Below are 17,895 nucleotides of genomic sequence, written 5' to 3'. Positions count from 1 at the left end.
GTTTGTGCTCTAGCCCCCTGGTATGGTTAGACGCTGTACAATTCAGGCGTAATGATGGGGCAAGTTGACAGGAGGATGCTGTTGCAATGGAGGCGTTGAACACAGGCTGGACAGATCGGCTTTTTGTGCCTGGATGGATACAGAAAAAAGTGTGACACATAAACTGCGAGAACTGAAAGTAGTTAATTTGGCATTAGAATACTTCCTCCCCAAGTGCATCACTGCCATGTTCTTAGAAAATGGACAGGGTGGACAGCTAGTGGAGTGGCATTTATTAATCGGCAGGATTATGACGGCTGCAAAAGCCAATCAATGTCTTCTCTCTATCTGAGCCGTGAATGTTCCCAAGCGCAGGCTTAATATGGCAGTCCAGCCCAGAGCTATGGAAATTTCATGTATGGTCGGTCAGCAGAGCCTGCCAATATAAAAAAAAACTCATCACATTGAATACTGTGCATAGGAATGGACTTCTTTTTCTAGGTGTTTATATGCTCATAAATGGAGAGAGTTTATGAACTGGTGTGCAGCACAAAATGATGACCGGGTAAATTGTCCCACGTCAGCCATATTAACATTTTTACAAGAATGATTAGACTGCAGCTGTGTGACTTCACTCAAAGTCTATGTCAGTGTTTCCCAACCAGGGTCATGAAGTGCAAAAGAGTCAGAAAAAGCACTGAAAGCTATCTATCTTGTGGTTGAAATAGTAGCCAAGTCAAAAAAACTCCACACAATCGCTTGCTGAGGACTGTGATCTTACCAGCATGCAAAGGCATTGTCAAAACCTTGCAAGCAAGCAGCAGCGATATAAATGGTAAAGGTTCCCCTATAAAACAATACAATTAGCAGGTGAATAGTTGATCATCAATGTAGAAAGTGTGGTTTAGAAAAAAATCTGATCCAGTGGTGGGACATTTTCCTAGGAGCCGGATGAATTGACTGACATTAGTAGCTCTCGAATTTTCAAAACAAATCAGTCCAAACTCTATTATTGCCATTTCTTCTTGCCCGTCGTCCGCCATGTTTGTTTACTTTAGTCACGTTTGTACACAAGATCGTTATTGAAATACACCTCTGGTGCAACTCAGACACATCATCAGTGATGTGTCCTGGGTTCTGTCTGAGTTGCACCAGAGGTGTATTTCAATAACGATCTTGTGTACAAACGTGACTTTGAGATTTTGCCGGATTTCCCGTGTTCACCGTCAAGGATCTGGTTTTTTGTGAAAGGAATCTAATAGTTCAAAATTCTTATAGTGAGTGTCGCATTGCAACCAAGACAGAACACCATACACTATAGTAACATAGCTGTTAAGGATTTTTTTTATAGTAATGTTTGTGGTCTCTCACATTTTGAAAATCTGATAGATTTTAAAAATTTTTTAGTGTGGACCAGCTTTAAACAGAGATGGTACTTTGTAAAACTGTGATCAAATTTAGAGGCCCCAGGAAGTCAAGTAAAATGCCTAAATAACCCTACAGCAGACTGGAGATGACTCACTCCTTTTATTATTAATAAAACTCATTTAATTTGAATTTAATCATTAACATGTAAATCAAATAGAATCAGATTTGATCAAAATTATCAATATGCAGTTTGAGTTTATTTTTTGAGCATGAAACTAATGTAAATATAGTCTTATATTAAAAGTGTCTTTATAAAAACAGATATGGAAACTTCAATGCTGCTTGATGCTTGAAACTTTAATGCTGCTTGATTCTGTGAAGCCACTGGGCCAGAGCCTGAAACTTGACATACACATACGAGAAAGCTATTTTGGCGTCTTAACCTTTTCATTTTTTTCAAACTAAACACACTAATGGTATTACTCAATACCAAATTTAAAAATTCCGAGCATATGCCTTATCAATACATTAATTTGAGAAACAAATCTCAGCACAGAGTGCACACAAGAAACAGGAAGTGGTTTATTGCTGCTGTGCTTCTCAATTTGATTTCCTTAGTAACACTAGATTTTGAAGTAGGCAAATTCCAAAAAAAAAAAAAAAAAACAATAATGTAAAATAATAGGGTAATATTTCAGGGTATTTTTTGAAGTGCTCACGAATTCTGACCATTATTGCTGATCTTGTGCGATACAGTTCTCTGGACTGTGCCAAAAGACCACGGGAACTCTAGGGGATTTTTTAATCACCCAAAACAACTCTTGTGTTTCAGGACACTTTCATTACTTATGCGATTAGAAAGTGTTTTTTATGTATAGTGTGGTAGAATTTTATTTAGTTGTTTAGTCAGCAGGGTGTATTTATTATTATTATTATTATTATTATTATTATTATCTCTCCTCTATAACTTGAACGAACTAAGTACATTTTCTAAATTGTGGAGCTAAATCTCTTTGGTTGGGTACCAAGCAGTACTTTTATTTTTTGAGTTTGTTTAGTGTAAAAATTCTCACCTGATCGATATGGGGAATTTGTATATAACAATTAATAATTGATAATTAATAAATATTCATACAGGTTTGGGCCAGATCAGCCTTACATGTTATTAAATCTCCCGAGAAGGGATGAAATGCTACCTGCATCTGCATGCATGTGTACCTCAGCAATCAACCACAAATTGATTGTAATTAATTGCATGCACGTTTTGCAGAGAGGTAAACATTAGCTCAATTGTATATCAATATTTAATCAGAACGGATTATAATTAAATATTAATGTCAATTCTTGTCTATCATATGTTTACTCCGACGCCCAATCATGCAATCATTATCGATTCTCATACAGAAATAATTTCAGAGACAGGAAAGGGAATTTATGGCCATGAACTAACCTTCCTGTTTTCACAAAGATAGCCTGCTAACGTTAGTTAAAGTACTTTTATACTTTTAAAGCTTCGTAGCCAAGATCGTACATTTTAGTGACCGGTATATGAGCAAGAGACATGAATCAGTCAATGAATATAAATGAATTTAATAAAGGCAGACTAAGTATACAATTACTAAGGTTACATGGGGATAACGAACAAACACGGAGAGGAAAGTTACATCATGAAGCAGGAGGTCCGAGGACAGGAAGAAGAGAGCAAGCGGAGGAGCGCCAGCATCCTTTAAAGATTCTATACAGGCCCCCCTTCCTCCGATGAAGTCCCTGTGTGGACATCATCGGACGACAATCGTCACCATGGTCGGATGACAGGTGAATCATGATGGTCTGGTAGCAGGTGGCTATTAGTGCTGAGTGCTCAGCTTCGTGAGGTTCAAGCGGCCTCTGGCATGGCACCCTCTTTCTGAGTGTTTTGTGAGCTTGGCTGAAGATGTTTGTATCTCGTTGAGCCTCCTGTACAGGATGAAGGCCAAGCCCAGTGTCAGGGTGTAGTTGATTACCGTAGAGGTACCCAGCGCTTAATCAGCTGTAGTCCAGGATTAGACAACAGGTGAGGTAGTTAAGATGGGCAGTTGAGACAAAGTTTGGAGGGCTGTGTCGATAGAAGCAATGTCAACTAGCTGGGATCCCCCTTTTTGTAGTCCACAATTACAGTTCTGGAGTTAGGGTGAAATTGTGTTTCTTGAAAAAGGACGGGATTTGATTCAGGGTTGGTCTCAGCAGGGCAGCATGTGTCTTGGGTCTGAGGCTGCAGACCAGCTGAGTTTGAGCAAAGTCATTCTGGGAGACAGTAAACAGCTGTCTCATGGAGCTGTCTCACTGTCTGGTTCAGCAGAACGCTGTGGGTGTTGAGAATTAACACAGTTCCCTTCAGTTACTTGTTGATGGTCGTCTCACGGTGGCTGGGTTCACTGCGTCGCCACTGGACAGAGTTCTGACGGCAGCAGCGGTTGTGTCCACCTAGCTCCCAGGAACCGTTTGGAGCGGCGGTTCCGCTTGTGTGACAGTCCTTTTCACAAGTTGTTTGAGCATGTGTTCGACATCGGCCTCAGCGTCGAGTCGAACATACACTGGGTGTGGGTCCTGCAGTTGGTGATCAGGAGTCCCAGTTGTTCCTTCGGGACGCTGCCTGATGCCGGCCCTGGTGAGATGACCAACTGCGGCTGTTCTCTAGTTGGCTGGAGGCACAGGAAGACGAACCATAGCAGCATCCTGGAAAAAACAAAGGGGAGAGAGAAAGGGAGGAAAGATCTCATCGAGTGTTGTCCTTGGTTGACTAGGACATTCTTTTCGCTTCGAGGATGCCGGTATGCCACTTGCTTCGGTGTTGTGGTGCTGCGGTGTGCAGCACATGGTGCGTCATGAGCATACACTAGCATGACCCCTCTTTTGCACTGTGGCACCACAAGTCTTGGCGCAGTGATGTCACTAGATGCATAACTCTGAGTGTTGAGCCGTTCACGCAGTGTGCTTGGTGAACTACAGGTTTCTGGGGCACCGGTGATCAGTGGGTGTAGACAGCTTGTGTGGGTGGTTGGAGGGGTATAAGAGGTGGTTTCTCATGGTGTTCTTTGGCTTGTCACAGTCTTTGGTAAGCTGGAAGGTGCAAGGTAGTGAAGTCAAACCATTTGGTACTGAGTCTGTATCTTCATTGCTTGCTGTGGGAGTTCCCGTGACAGTCTGATTCTGCGGGAGTTCTCATGACCTCTGTGACCTGCCAGTCTGGTTCTGGTGACCTGTGTGACTGGAGGGGGAGGGGTTCTTGAACTTGAGCTCAAACTTGCAGTTGTTTGCAGTTTAGTAATGGCTCAAAGCAATTTAGCAGATCTTAGCCAATCAGAAGTGGGTAAGTGTTCAGTTGTGAGATGTACATCAGGTTGACCAGACTCATTGGACCAGTTGTTAGGTGAATGGGAGCTACCTGTTTGAGCCGGATATTGTGCTTGCATGTTTGAGACATAAAAGTTCTATTTTGGCTCTTAGCTTTAGCACTGAGTCTTTCAAAGAGTTGAGCTGACCTTAGCGTGATGCTGAGCCATTGTTTAGCAGGGCTTCAAAGCTCAAATCATTGTCCACAGTGATTGCTAGGTAGAGTTTACAGGCCACCCCCTTTTTGATCAGGTTATCCAGAAGTCTTGGTGATGGGCTGGTGTGGTGATCGATGGGTGGTTAGGGCCGGTCTTGAGTGGTTCGCTGTGGAGGCAGATAGTTGAATCAGCGTTTCCTGGTGTTTTGGGACTTTGATCCCAGTTGTGGGAAACTGTGCTGTCATGCTCAGGCTGTGCAGCTGTCGGCTGTGATGGCTGTCACTCTGTGATGTGAAAGGCAGCCTGGTGGTGTGATGCTGACGAGCAGTGTTCTGGGTGCCTGTTTCAGCACCTTCAGGATCCGTGCCATCTCTGATGGGGCATATAGGTTTTGTCTGATGTGGGATCAGACTTGGGCTTGTCAGTGGCATGTTGAGAGGGGTTCCATGGCCGGTTTTCTGGGCTTGGGGTTCTTGGTGATGGGGGTCGGCTCGTTTTGGGTTGCCGGCTGGCTTCCAGAATCTTTCAGAGCGCTTGCTCTGATGCTTTAGATGAGCACCATCACGTTTGTGCTGCCCGCTGCTGGCCTGGAACGATCTTAACTCTCTGTAAAAGTGTTTGTGGTGTTGTGGGGAGCCCTCTAGAGGCAGCTCTAAGTAGTGCTTAGAGACAGGTTAGGTGTGTCTTTTAGACACAGTCTTTTGCTTGGCGTAAGCTTTGTGGGCCTAGTCTCGTAGTTCTTGGGTAGACATGCTACGTGGGCAGGCCAGGATGCCTATGTGATGACTCACTGTGGGATGCAGATTTCGCAGGAACATTGAAATTAACTTCTTCTTCCATACCTTGCTGGTTCCGTCCTCCGAAGTAGGCTTGTCGGAGTCGACCGTTGTAGGTCTGTGGAGTTTCAAGTCGGCCTTGCTTGAGGTCCATGGCGGTGATAAATCCTTGGTCTGATTCTGGATCAGAGAATTCACAGATCAAAGCTTGTTGCAGCTGATAGTCCATTTTGACAGTGTCTGTTTGACAATCTAGGAAGTTGTGCATATCACGACTGGACCTAATCTTTATCAGGTACTATCTGCAGAGGTGGGTAGTAACAAAGTACATTTACTTCGTTACATTTACTTTTTACGAGTATTTTTTTGGAAAAAAATTACTTTTAAGAGTAGGTTTATTTGTGGGTAATTTTACTTTAACTCAAGTACATTTCTTACGAAAAAACTGTACTTTTACTTTGTTACGTTGGGGGACGTTCCTCTCGTTACTCTATTTTAATGCAAAAAGCGTAGTTTATTCTAAGTGCGCGCTCTCTCTTTTTTCTGGGCATGACTGATGCTCAATTCACATATGAATCACTCTTTTGAGTCGATTCTGTTCAAAGACTTCATCAAACAAGCTGGGCAGATCCGTCTAAATCGGTTCGCAAATCATTTTGAATGATCTGTTCAGTTTCCTGCATGCAATAAATCGTCTCCGAGTGAAGTCAAGTCAAGTCAAGTCACATTTATTTATATAGCGCTTTTTACAATACAGATTGTATCAAAGCAGCTTCACAGTAATAACATGAAAGTAATACAACACAGATCAATAATGTTGTTGAATATTAAATGTCCCCAACGAAGCAAGCCAAAAGCAAGGCAACAGTGGCAAGGAACCAAAACTCCATCAGGTGATTGGATGGAGAAAAAATCTTGGGAGAACCCAGGCTCAGTTGGGGCCAGTTCTCCTCTGGCCAACATACATATTGTTTCAAAGCATGCTTTACAGAAAGTGCATTCCAGAAAAGTACATGGAAAAAATAAATTTAGTTAAACATGTAATATTAAGGGCATAACATATCGTCGGCGCTGAGCCGTCTCTTCACAGGCGCTGAGTCGTCTCTTCACAGGCGTTGGGGCATCTGAAGTCTCCGTGAGAGGCTGGATACAAAACTGGGGCTGACGAACGCCATAAGGCAGATGGAAAATAATTAGCATAGTTGATGTTCATAATGATTTCCATTACACAAGAGTAGATGTTAAAAAACCACAATCTCACAAAAAATGTGATCCAAAGTAACTAGTAACTAACAACTTGAGTAGTTTTTTCATTGGATACTTTTTTACTCTCACTCAAGTAACTTTTAAGATTATTACTTTTACTTTGAGTAAATATTTCTATAAGTACTTGTACTTTTACTTGAGTACAGTTTTTGGATACTCTACCCACCTCTGACAATCTGTCCCACGCGGTCAGGTTGGTAACAGTTTGTAAGTGAAAGTCAATGTCTTGCAGGTAAGCCATGCCATGGTTAGTGGCAGGGGTTCTCTGAAAGGGCTCTTCCCCCCTCGTTGTTGCCGGGGGTTCTTGTGGACTGGCTGGTGATGTTGTGAAAGGTGGGCTTTAACCCCCCTTTACAGCTCTTGGGTTCTGGCTGAAAGATGCGGACCGGCTGGTCAGGGGAAACTTTGTGGTGTGTATTTCCCCTTCCCGGTCAATCTGCAGTCTATAGGAGTGTTTTCAGCTCTCTGTGAACAGTGTAAAGTTTGTGTTCGAGATCATGTCTCTGCTGGATGAGCTTGTGGATTGTAGCTTGGGCCACTTGCAAGTGTTTTTCGCAGGCCTTGGCCTTAGAATCTCTTTCTTTAAGTTCAGTCTCTGCCCTTGCAAGGAGAGCTTCACCTTGTCGGAGTTTCTCATTGAGTTCCTCTCTGGTTTCTTTCTCTGTCTGCTCTTTTCAGTCTGTGTGCAGACGAAGATCAGACAGGGCAGTTTGAAGTCTTTCCACTTCCTTCTGTAGCTCGGGGTCTGTGTCATCCTCTTCCTCGGTTTCGAGGAGTAGTTGATTTAGATGACTCTGGATCTGGGCCACCTCAGCTTGCATCTTTTGCATTGCTAATTCATGCTCTGTTATGCCATACGGAACCGTTTGCCACTGAAACTGCTTAACGCACCAGTGGGGCTCGACAGCCTTTCATACAAACGGGTCGGCGCGTATGGTTGGGTTGCGGAGAGTTCAGGTTACGGAGAGTTTGTGAGATAGTGGTTTTCTAACACCGACTCCCATATAACGGAAATCATTAAGAACATCAGCTATGCTAATTATTTCCCATCTGCCTTTCTGCTGTTATCTCGGGGCGCTTGTTTTGGCTTGCTTTGGGCTTGCTCAGTTGGGATTATTTAGTGTTTAGCAATGTTGTTGATCCTGTGTTATGCTACTTTCATGTTATCAGTGTGAAGCTGCTTTGATACAATCTGTATTGTGAAAAGCGCTATATAAATAAATGTGACTTGACTTGACTAGGACCATGCGACTCCTTTCGTGGAGGCGTGCTTGTGCAATGAGCTTGTGAGCGAGGTTTCCAACGATTCGGGCCCAGTGTTTGTCGTTGTAGCTCTGGCTCGGTTCGTGAGCCATCAGCTTATCCAAGTCGGTGTCCAGCTGCTCTTGGCTCAGGGGCTCTGAGTCATGTCTCGAGGTTGTCTCAGCAGGTTGTGGGACTGTAGGACCGGAACACACTGGCTCACTGTGGGCGAGAGGAACACAGCACACACAAAGAGACCAATGCAAGTTCGTTCTGCGGTTAATGAGCTAGAATACAGGCTATGCCGTGTATGAAAATTTCGGTTATCTGATGCAGACAGTTAGACCGTTAGGTGGGAACTATTTGAGTAGGTCAGCATGGGGCCTAAATAAAGATTTTGACAGGGCGGTAGCTTAGGGGGCTCACATGTTCATGCTAACGGCTTGGTTGTCAATCGTTTATTTAGCTTTCCTTGGTGTCTCTGGTAGGTTCTGTCTCTAGGTGAACTAAAAGGAACAGATCACAACAGAAAAGAGAAATGGCAAGATAGCAAAGTTTGATTTATCATGCAACAATAAGAATTAAAAGTTCTGTAATGAAATGGCGTAAATAGTGACACAGGAAGTGTACAAGGGATAAGGAGGCCAGAGCCTGCAGTTTGTGGCTTGGAAAAGAGGGGGTCAAACACTTAAATGACCGGGGTAATATCTAAATTCTGTGGCCTATACTAAGTGGCTGGGTTTTTACCTTATTCTAGTTTGCCTGGGGTGAAATGAGGTCATTCTGGTTGGAGCCAGCGTTGTGGTCTTTCTGTCGTCCCCAAACACTTGACAGCAGTGGCCCCTGGCCCTTCTGTTCATCTGCACCAAGGTGCCCCTCTCAAACAACTTGACTTTAAACACATCCAGCAGTGCAATTGGTGATGTCGTGTTGCATGCCGCACCAATGGAAAGAGACAGAAAAGTCAGAGACTCACGCACAATCAGCGTCAGTGAGGATACAAGTCGTAGTACCGAATCAATAAGAATTATTAAAAATAATTAGAAAAGGGAAAAATAGAAATGCGCCGCAAAAGCTCACAACACAACCAAATACAGAAACGCGCTGCAAATAGCACAGACCACAATGGAAACATTTCCAGGTGACTCCAATAAGTGACGAACCTGGCTGGGACATGCTTATTGCTTGTGAGCATCCCTATGTCCTACTCTCTGTAACTAACTATAAGGAAAGTGTAAATAAACACTTTAGAGCTTTATTTTATTAGTTTCCTCTGTTAATATTAAAGTTCTTTATTCTGGCCTCCACAGTGGAACGTTAATTTTGCGTCTAAAAGGGGGGACTAGTTAGTGAGAAGCACGCACGGAAGTAAGGAGGAAAATCACGTCACTCTGAAATTGTATAAAAGGTTATTAAGGAAAATTTAGCACCTAGTTGGAACGGAAACAAGGTATTATGTGTTTGATTTGTTTAATGTTTATCTGCAGTAATACGTAGGTTAATCTATTCAACTGTGAAGAAGTGTTTACATTTTTTGTGATCACTGGTGATAAAGTCTAGCCTGGTAATACCAGACTCTACTACTTTACTTTGCTTCGTAGACAGAGTCTTGAATGAGACGTGTTTTCTCTCTCGCAAGGGGGCGCTTGTCTGAAGTTTAAAATCATTGGTTACCGTAAGCCAATCAGATAAGTTTATTGTTTATTGATAAGTTTATAAGATGACGTATGTTGTGCGCCGAAACATGTTATGTGAACCACAGGCATCATGCATCAAACTCAAATCTATGATCAAACTTCCACTGTAAACAGGGAGCAGTGCTTTTGTAAGGGCTGCAAAATGTGTGCCAACCGGGAATGAACAATTCACAAACTAGGTTATTTATTACCTGAGTTGCGGCCGCCCCGCAGCGTTGGCGCGCCCTGTTCTCTCAAGTCATGACTGGGAAATAGGAAGTTCATTTTACTGACTCTCTGATTCTTTTGAGTCATTTCGTTTATTTAAGTGGCATTAAATGTTATAATTTTAACAGCCAAATTCCCCGATCACATCCACCAACGCAATGTTGATCATATTCTGAATTAAGAAATCATAATGCAGTAAAAAATGATTTACAGGGAACATAAATAATTACTTTACCTTCCGAGTCTTACGTCCATTTGTCACGTGGCATACGCAATGAACAGTTCGTTCATCACCTATCTGGGACTAATGCAGCAGGATGTCGAACCGAAATATGGTGGATTGTTGTTATTATTATTATTATAATAATAATATGATAATAAGAGCGCGCCAGGAGCATTCACAGCCGAGGAGACCGACGTTCTTGTCATGGCTGTAAAAGACAGAGAATTGACGTTGTATGGGGGTAAGTTATGTCCTTATACATATGTGTCTTGCCACTATTGGCCAAACAGGTCTGATCCGTCATTACTACAATTAGCCTGAAAAATTTGGGTAGCCAAATGTGTAAGCTTGAAGTGTTAATATTTTTCCTTGTTATAATGTATGATTTTCAAAAATAAAAACAGCTGCATCTGTGTTGATAAGAGAATCAAATGTATGGGCGTTGTGCACAACCCTTACGAAAAATAACTGCAGTACAATGAAGTACAACTGCAGTAAAACTGCAGTTCAAAGCAGTATAACTGCAGTACAATGAAGTACAACTGTAGATTTGCAGTATAACTGCAGTATACAATGTGACTGCAGTACATTGAAGTGCAACTGCAGTAAAACCACAGTACAAAAAGTACAACTTCAGAATAGTGAAGTAAAACTGCAGTACAACTGTAGATTTGCAGTATTAACGAAGTATAACTGCAGTATAGATACAATGTGACTACAGTACATTGAAGTGCAGCTGCAGTAATACTGCAGTACAAAAAGTACAACTTCAGAATAGTGAAGTAAAACTGCAGTACAACTGTAGATTTGCAGTATAATGAAGTAGCCTATAGATACAATAACGTCTCTGGTTACGTATGTAACCTTAGTTCCCTGAAGGGAACGAGACGCTGCGTGTAATCGCAATGGGAACGCCTTTGCGTGAGTGCGTATGAAGCACGTATGAAATCAGTCCAATGGCAAGACGGAACGTCATAGGCGGGGTGACGTATCGACCAGGAAACTATAAAGCACACCACAAACACAAGCGCGACAGCTTCTGATAAGACTGAAGCAAGTGCTCACGGGCATGCTGGGAGTATGGCGTGGACACGCAGCGTCTCGTTCCCTTCAGGGAACTAAGGTTACATACGTAACCAGAGACGTTCCCGTTCAGGGAACTTCGAGCTGCGTGTAATCGCAATGGGAACGCTAATACCAACGCCGCCATGCGAGCAGGTGTCCGTAGTGTGAGATCACAAAGCATATTCTGACAAAAGCACCTGAGCTCCAGGAGTGGAGCTAAAGTCAAGATGGTAGAATTTCACAAATGTGTGCGGGGAGGACCACCCCGCTGCTACACAGATGTCACCAATAGGAACTCCTGACACAAATGACCACTCTCAGCACCCTGACAGCACCTTTGGCGTCAGGGCTTCTTCGACGAGGCCTTCCTGGCAACAATAACTGTCCTCAGATCAGTTTTGTCCCGGGAAGACCTCGCCCGAGAACGCTCTTCTTTTGTTGCGCCCTGTGCGAGGAGCTAGACGACGGGCGGGGCTGCTCCCGCCCAGCAGCCCGGAGACATGCACCCGGAGGGGGATACATTTCTGGAGCGCCGCTGCCTGCTTCTTTCCTTCCTGAAACCTCTCGATGACCGAATTTACAGAGTCACCGAAGAGGCCAGCATCAGACAGCGGCGCATCCAGAAGGAAAGCTTTGTCTTTCTCCTTCATGTTGGACAAATTGAGCCAAAGATGCCTCTCCATGGCCACCAAGGCTGCCATAGAGCGGCCAACTGATCTGGCCATCTCCTTGGTGGCACGGAGAGAAATATCAGCTGCTTGACGTAGCTCTCTAATAGTGTCCGGGCTAATAACCCCCCCTCGCTAACATCCTTCAGTAAATCTGCCTGGTAAACCTGAAGAATAGCCATAGTGTGAAGACATGAGGCTGCCTGTTCCGCCGCCGAATAAGCTTTGCCCACCAGCGCCGAGGTGTTTCGAAGCGGCTTGGTGGGCAACGCCGGTACTTTAAAAGACGATGCCGGTGGCTCGCCAACACTTCCTCCATCCTCGTCACCGTCCCGTACCCATTACTTTTTGCCCCAGTGACGTTAGAGTACATCGATGTTTGCTGGGTAAATATTCTAGCAGAAACTGGTCTGTTCCAAGATCTCGACACCTCAGTGTGTAGATCTGGAAAGAATGGTAACTGCCGGCGTGGAGGTAATGAATGAAAATGAATGAGTAATGAATGATGAGAGAAAACGCTCACCTTTTTAGGTTTTTTTTTTTTTTTTAAATGTGAAAAACTCCTGCCTAGATAATCTCTAAGGACAGACAAAAACACTTAATGGACACAGACTCATATGGATATCACACAAAGAGCGCTTGCTGAAGACTTCAGAAGCTGTCGCGCTTGTGTTTGTGGTGTGCTTTATAGTTTCCTGGTCGATATGTCAACCCGCCTATGACGTTCCGTCTCGCCATTGGACTGATTTCATACGTGCTTCATACGCACTCACGCAAAGGCGTTCCCATTGCGATTACACGCAGCTCGAAGTTCCCTTAACGGGAACTTCAGTTCAGTGATACACTTTAAAAAGTGATAGACTTTTTTGATAGAGAAAACTAATCCATTTTTTTTTGCTTTTTGTTTTTATTGGGCTCTCAGGCAATGATATCAGTTTAGTTGCCATTAAAAAGTGAAATTACTGAACCTAAATAAATGAGCTTTATAGTATGAAAAAAAGGCAGATGAAGTTTTTGTTGGCCAACCAATATTAAACTGTACTGCAGTTATGCTGTTTTGTGCGAGACATAGCCCATGTGACCAGAGCTTCCTTCGCGCGAACGCGCCGCGGGCGTTGTCCTGACAACGAGTCTCGAGAGCAGCTGATGATCATTACTGTAAGTCAGCGTCTTTCCGCGTAGTGTCTGCTCCATAAAATATGGTTTGGTTGATTTCCTCACTGAAATTATCGTTCATATACGTTTATATTTATGAACTATCACAATTAAAACAAAAAGACATCACAGCATTACTCGTGGTGACGTCATTAACAAGTGGAATGGAAGAGAAGCGTTTTCTGGAAGAAAAGAAGTTCATTGCGCGAGGCCTTGTCAAGTCATTCAGCTTAGAGGTGAGTAAATTATAACATATGATATAATGTCCTCATATTTCTCTTTTTTTATTTTAGATTGGTGTAAAAAAGACTTTACGTATAGACTTTAGAGAAAATAAGAAAATAAGAGATAACGCCGCTTCTATTCTGTAATGTTAGTTTTACCATTTTACCGTTTAACGTTATGTTAACTGGGTCACAGCAGATTGTGTAACTTATGTTTGCACTTTGCAGCATTATTGTCTTTATCACTTTTTAAAAACTTTTTTAAAACTATCTGTATTGTATAAAGTGCTAATGGTAACTTTACTTAAATTGTTTAAATTTAATATCAGGAATATTAGAAATATCAGACACTAACTTACTGGAAAATACAAGCAAATATGTTCAGTAGTTTGACATTATGTGCAGAAAAGGATGTTTTTTTTGTTTTTTTTTTTAAAGTAGGCTAACTTACTTTTTTGTGTGATTTGCTATTTCCAGGAAAATGTACTGGTAACAACTAAAAACAGAAGACGATGGCTGCGGTGAAACAAATATGCACTCACAGACTTTAAAAATTGTGTGTCTCTGCTTTTTTTTTCCAGAAATGAATGTTATTGGGCAAATTGTGTAGACTGTCAATGGAGTGACAGAAAGATTTCATCAAAAAGATCTTCAGTTGTGTTCCCCGTGTCTTGTGGGGTTGGAATGACATGAGGGTGAGTAATTTAACTTTTTATCTGGAGTGTTCAAACTCATTATTAATGCTGAACAATAAACCATAAATTAACATAAATAGGATGTAATTCAATTAGATCAAATCTAATATGGATATGTCTACATATAGAATAACATTTTGCTAAAGAAAACCCCAAAAAGGTTCATTATAGATACAGTAAGATACAGTAAACACCTGTTCACCGGTCATTTTCCACAGCTGTATGCAAAGGCAAGTGGGCCTCACCTGGGAGACTAAATTAATCACCTAGTTTAGCGCTGTCTACTGTTTTAGAAGAGGAAGTTGCTCAACTGCATTTATGAGAAAATCGAGCCGAGATCTCTCATATAAAGCCAAGTGTTAGGGACGCACGATGACATCAGCACTACATCGGTATCAGCCGATAAAAGCTTAATGATCATCGGTATCGGCCGATATTAATATCTCTGCCGATGAGCCTTGCCAATATGTGGTGGATTTACTATGCGCACGTGACGACCTTGAACGTAGCATGAGCGCCAGCAACTTAAATGTCCAGCTGTGTGGAGGAAAAGGCGCACTTCAGTATCGAGTTCTTTTTCAGGCTTGAACAAACCATAACACGCACACAAATTGTGCCAAAATGTCAGTTTTGTCGAGTGTCCTCATTAGAGCAGTTTCAAAGGTCTCCTCTGACATGGGTTTTTTGTATTTTTTTAGAATGTTTCCTGGGTTGCCATTAAATCGTATGTTTTTTAGATAAAAAATAGTGATAGTTTAGAAATAAAAGGCATTTTTCCTAGCCTGATTTTAGCCTCTGCTTTTAACGCTCTGTTTGAAGGGGCATGTCTGCTGTGGGATTCAATGTAACCACCCACTGCTGTGATTGGCTGATATGCTTGCTTTCACCAATGCAGACACGATGATGTACATACATTAAGGGGTTCGTTGTGCAGTGTAACGCAGTTTCTGTTCTCTCTAAAGCCCGGAACTCAACTTTGGAAGTTGAGTCGGCGCATTTCCAGAGAAAATAAAATTAACTCCTTGTTTCTTCAGAGCCGCAGATGAACAGGGCGTGCAAAAAAACATGTGCGTGCAACCTACTGCTAAGCTGCGGGTGGCGATAACCTCATTAATGTTGTAATTCACACGCTTCACGTTCACGGGGTTCACACACACATTGTTGAGTCTGACTTTAAAGAACAATGGAACCGTCACAGCGCGCTGAAACTGAGACCCCATTTAGCCTACTCCTGGTATTAAAATGCGATCTGTATCCAAATAAGTTATCCGGATAATAAAAAAAAGCCCGGAACTCAACTTTGGAAGTTGAGTCGGCGCATTTCCAGAGAAAATAAAATTAACTCCTTGTTTCTTCAGAGCCGCAGATGAAGTAACTAAAAAATACTTTTGTGTTCATTTGTACATCCGAAAACTGAGCAACTGCCATACTTTGCTCGTTTGTAAGCCGATATCTCTCAAGGAAAAACTCAAATCTCCTATTTCTCTAGGAAAAAAAAAAATCACGCCTGCGCGTGTTCGTACTTCCTGTTCCTAGCCAAATTCTCTGGGCGGGGGGAGAATAGGGGGAGATTCAAGATCAGTGCGTCTGAGCTGCAGACAGATGCTGAGAAGAGAAAAATAGCCAAAGCTCGGTTTACACTGATTGAAAATTCTAGACACGAGGGGACCAAATGCAGTCTAGGGGAACTGATATTAATGTTAAAAACAATAGACCAATAGATAGAGTAAGATACAGTAAACCAATAGAGCTCAATAAAGGCTGGACAAACCAGTGTAGACAATAACTTGTCTATTTTATTCAGGCTAGTCAGCAGTGCAAAGACAGTTCACCTGAAAATAAAGTAAAGCTAAAATAATAATATCGCAGTTAGATCGGCGGGTAAACCCGCGTCAGACAGACCGGGAGAGATGGAGAGAGAAGCGGCTGCCGCCAGCACCTGACTAGTCTTCTTGTGGGTTAATGAGTCTGAAGAACTGGCTGGGTGAACTCGATAGATGAAGGCAGTGGCGTGTCTTCTTCCTCAACTCTCGCCTTTTCCAAATAGCACATTAAAGAAAGTTGTTTAGCCATTATTACGGCGCCACTGAGAGTTTTCCTATCGGAACCCCCAGAAACCATAGCAACCAATAACGTTCCGCAGAGGGAGGCTTTCTACAACTTGCTTCGACAGTTGCATTTTATTCGGCAAAACGAATTAAACATACACAGCAGTCAACAATAAATCGGGTATACTGTATATTAATATATTTTCTTAAATGCATTTGAATTATAAAAATAAACTACAATGTATTTTTATCAAACTTGCCTGGGCGGGCCAGTGAGTAGTGTGGGTGGGCCAGTGCCGCCCTGGCCCAATACTGGCTACGCCCCTGAGCTGAATAGCTGTTATTACCAGAAATATGTTATTATTGCTGTTAAAGGGATACTCCACCGGTTTTTCATATTAAATTATGTTATTCCCTTAACTAAGACGAGTTGATACATACCTCTCAAGTCTCAATGCATGCACTATATTGCTCTGTCTTGCCGCAAAACTTTGTTAGCACTTAGCTTAGCCCAGTTCATTAAATATGGGCCAAAAAGAGAAGCAACCAAACACCTCCTCGTTTTCCCTATTTAAATACAGTTACTCAAGTAGTGTAACTCAACCTAGGCTGGTGACACAAAATAAAACGTTGCGCTTTTCTAAGCGTTTAAAATTGATAACTATGGCAGAATACTAGGGGTGTAAATATTAATCGATTTGCATTGATGCATCGATTATACAGCCGACGATTCAATGCATCGATGCGTCCGCAAGAGAATCGATTAATGCGTTTATTTTGCCGCCTGTCTATTTTGAGCATCTGCTCTGACATGTGCGTGCAACCTACTGCTAAGCTGCGGGTGGCGATAACCTCATTAATGTTGTAATTCACACGCTTCACGTTCACGGGGTTCACACACACATTGTTGAGTCTGACTTTAAAGAACAATGGAACCGTCACAGCGCGCTGAAACTGAGACCCCATTTAGCCTACTCCTGGTATTAAAATGCGATCTGTATCCAAATAAGTTATCCGGATAATAAAAAAACGCATGTTAATGCAAGGTGTAACGTTGTGATCGGATCTGCCTGACCACATCTGGAGGTAGTCTGGCTCGCATTGTGTTCGGATAGGTGTAAACGCAATCTGGTTGTTGTATGTATATTTTACTCCTCCCAAGAATGCTAAAAAATAAACGAATGAGAGCGTGTTATATAGGCTATATGTCATGTTATAGTCAGATATGACTGCGCTACTGCGACACGCATCACCGCAGATGAGCAGCTGAGCGTCTATTCATCAAGCCAACGTGCAAACATCGCAAATAAAAGTGAAAGTAAGTCACAGACACTTAACACACAATCATCTTCAAGCAGGGGCGTGGTAGTGGGGGGAAAAGTGGACCTGACTACCCAGGGCCCCGTCTAGGGAGAGGGCCCTTTGAAATCCCACCAATTTTTTTAAAAAAAATTTTTTAAACCTAATTAGAATTAATTGGGCCCTCCAATTGATGTCATTAATAATAATTTTAAAAAAAAATATTGACCAAAATGAACTCAGTGCCAGACACTCTGGACCCCCTTCCAAATGGTTTAGTCCGCAACGCGTCGACCGCCCATAGACGCAGCGGGCGGCAAACAAGTAATAACGCAGTGAGCCTAGAGCCTGTAAGGGAGCCTGATCTGATCATGCTGTGCAAAAAGCCCAAATCGGGCTTTAAAAAAAAGAAAGAGAGGAAAGAAAAAGATAGGAGGCAGAATGCGGGGAAGC

General features: G+C 42.5%; 1 pseudogene; it reads right to left on the bottom strand.

Moving 5' to 3' along the window:
* Positions 1 to 3,022: 3,022 nt before the first annotated feature.
* Positions 3,023 to 5,785, bottom strand: LOC148969529 (uncharacterized; annotated as a pseudogene).
* Between the last annotated feature and the right edge of the window lie 12,110 nt (positions 5,786 to 17,895).

Source organism: Pimephales promelas, chromosome 22, assembly GCF_988280905.1.
Source record: "Pimephales promelas chromosome 22, fPimPro1.hap1.1, whole genome shotgun sequence".
NCBI classification, from domain to species: domain Eukaryota; kingdom Metazoa; phylum Chordata; class Actinopteri; order Cypriniformes; family Leuciscidae; genus Pimephales; species Pimephales promelas.
This window is presented reverse-complemented; position numbering and strand designations above follow the sequence as displayed.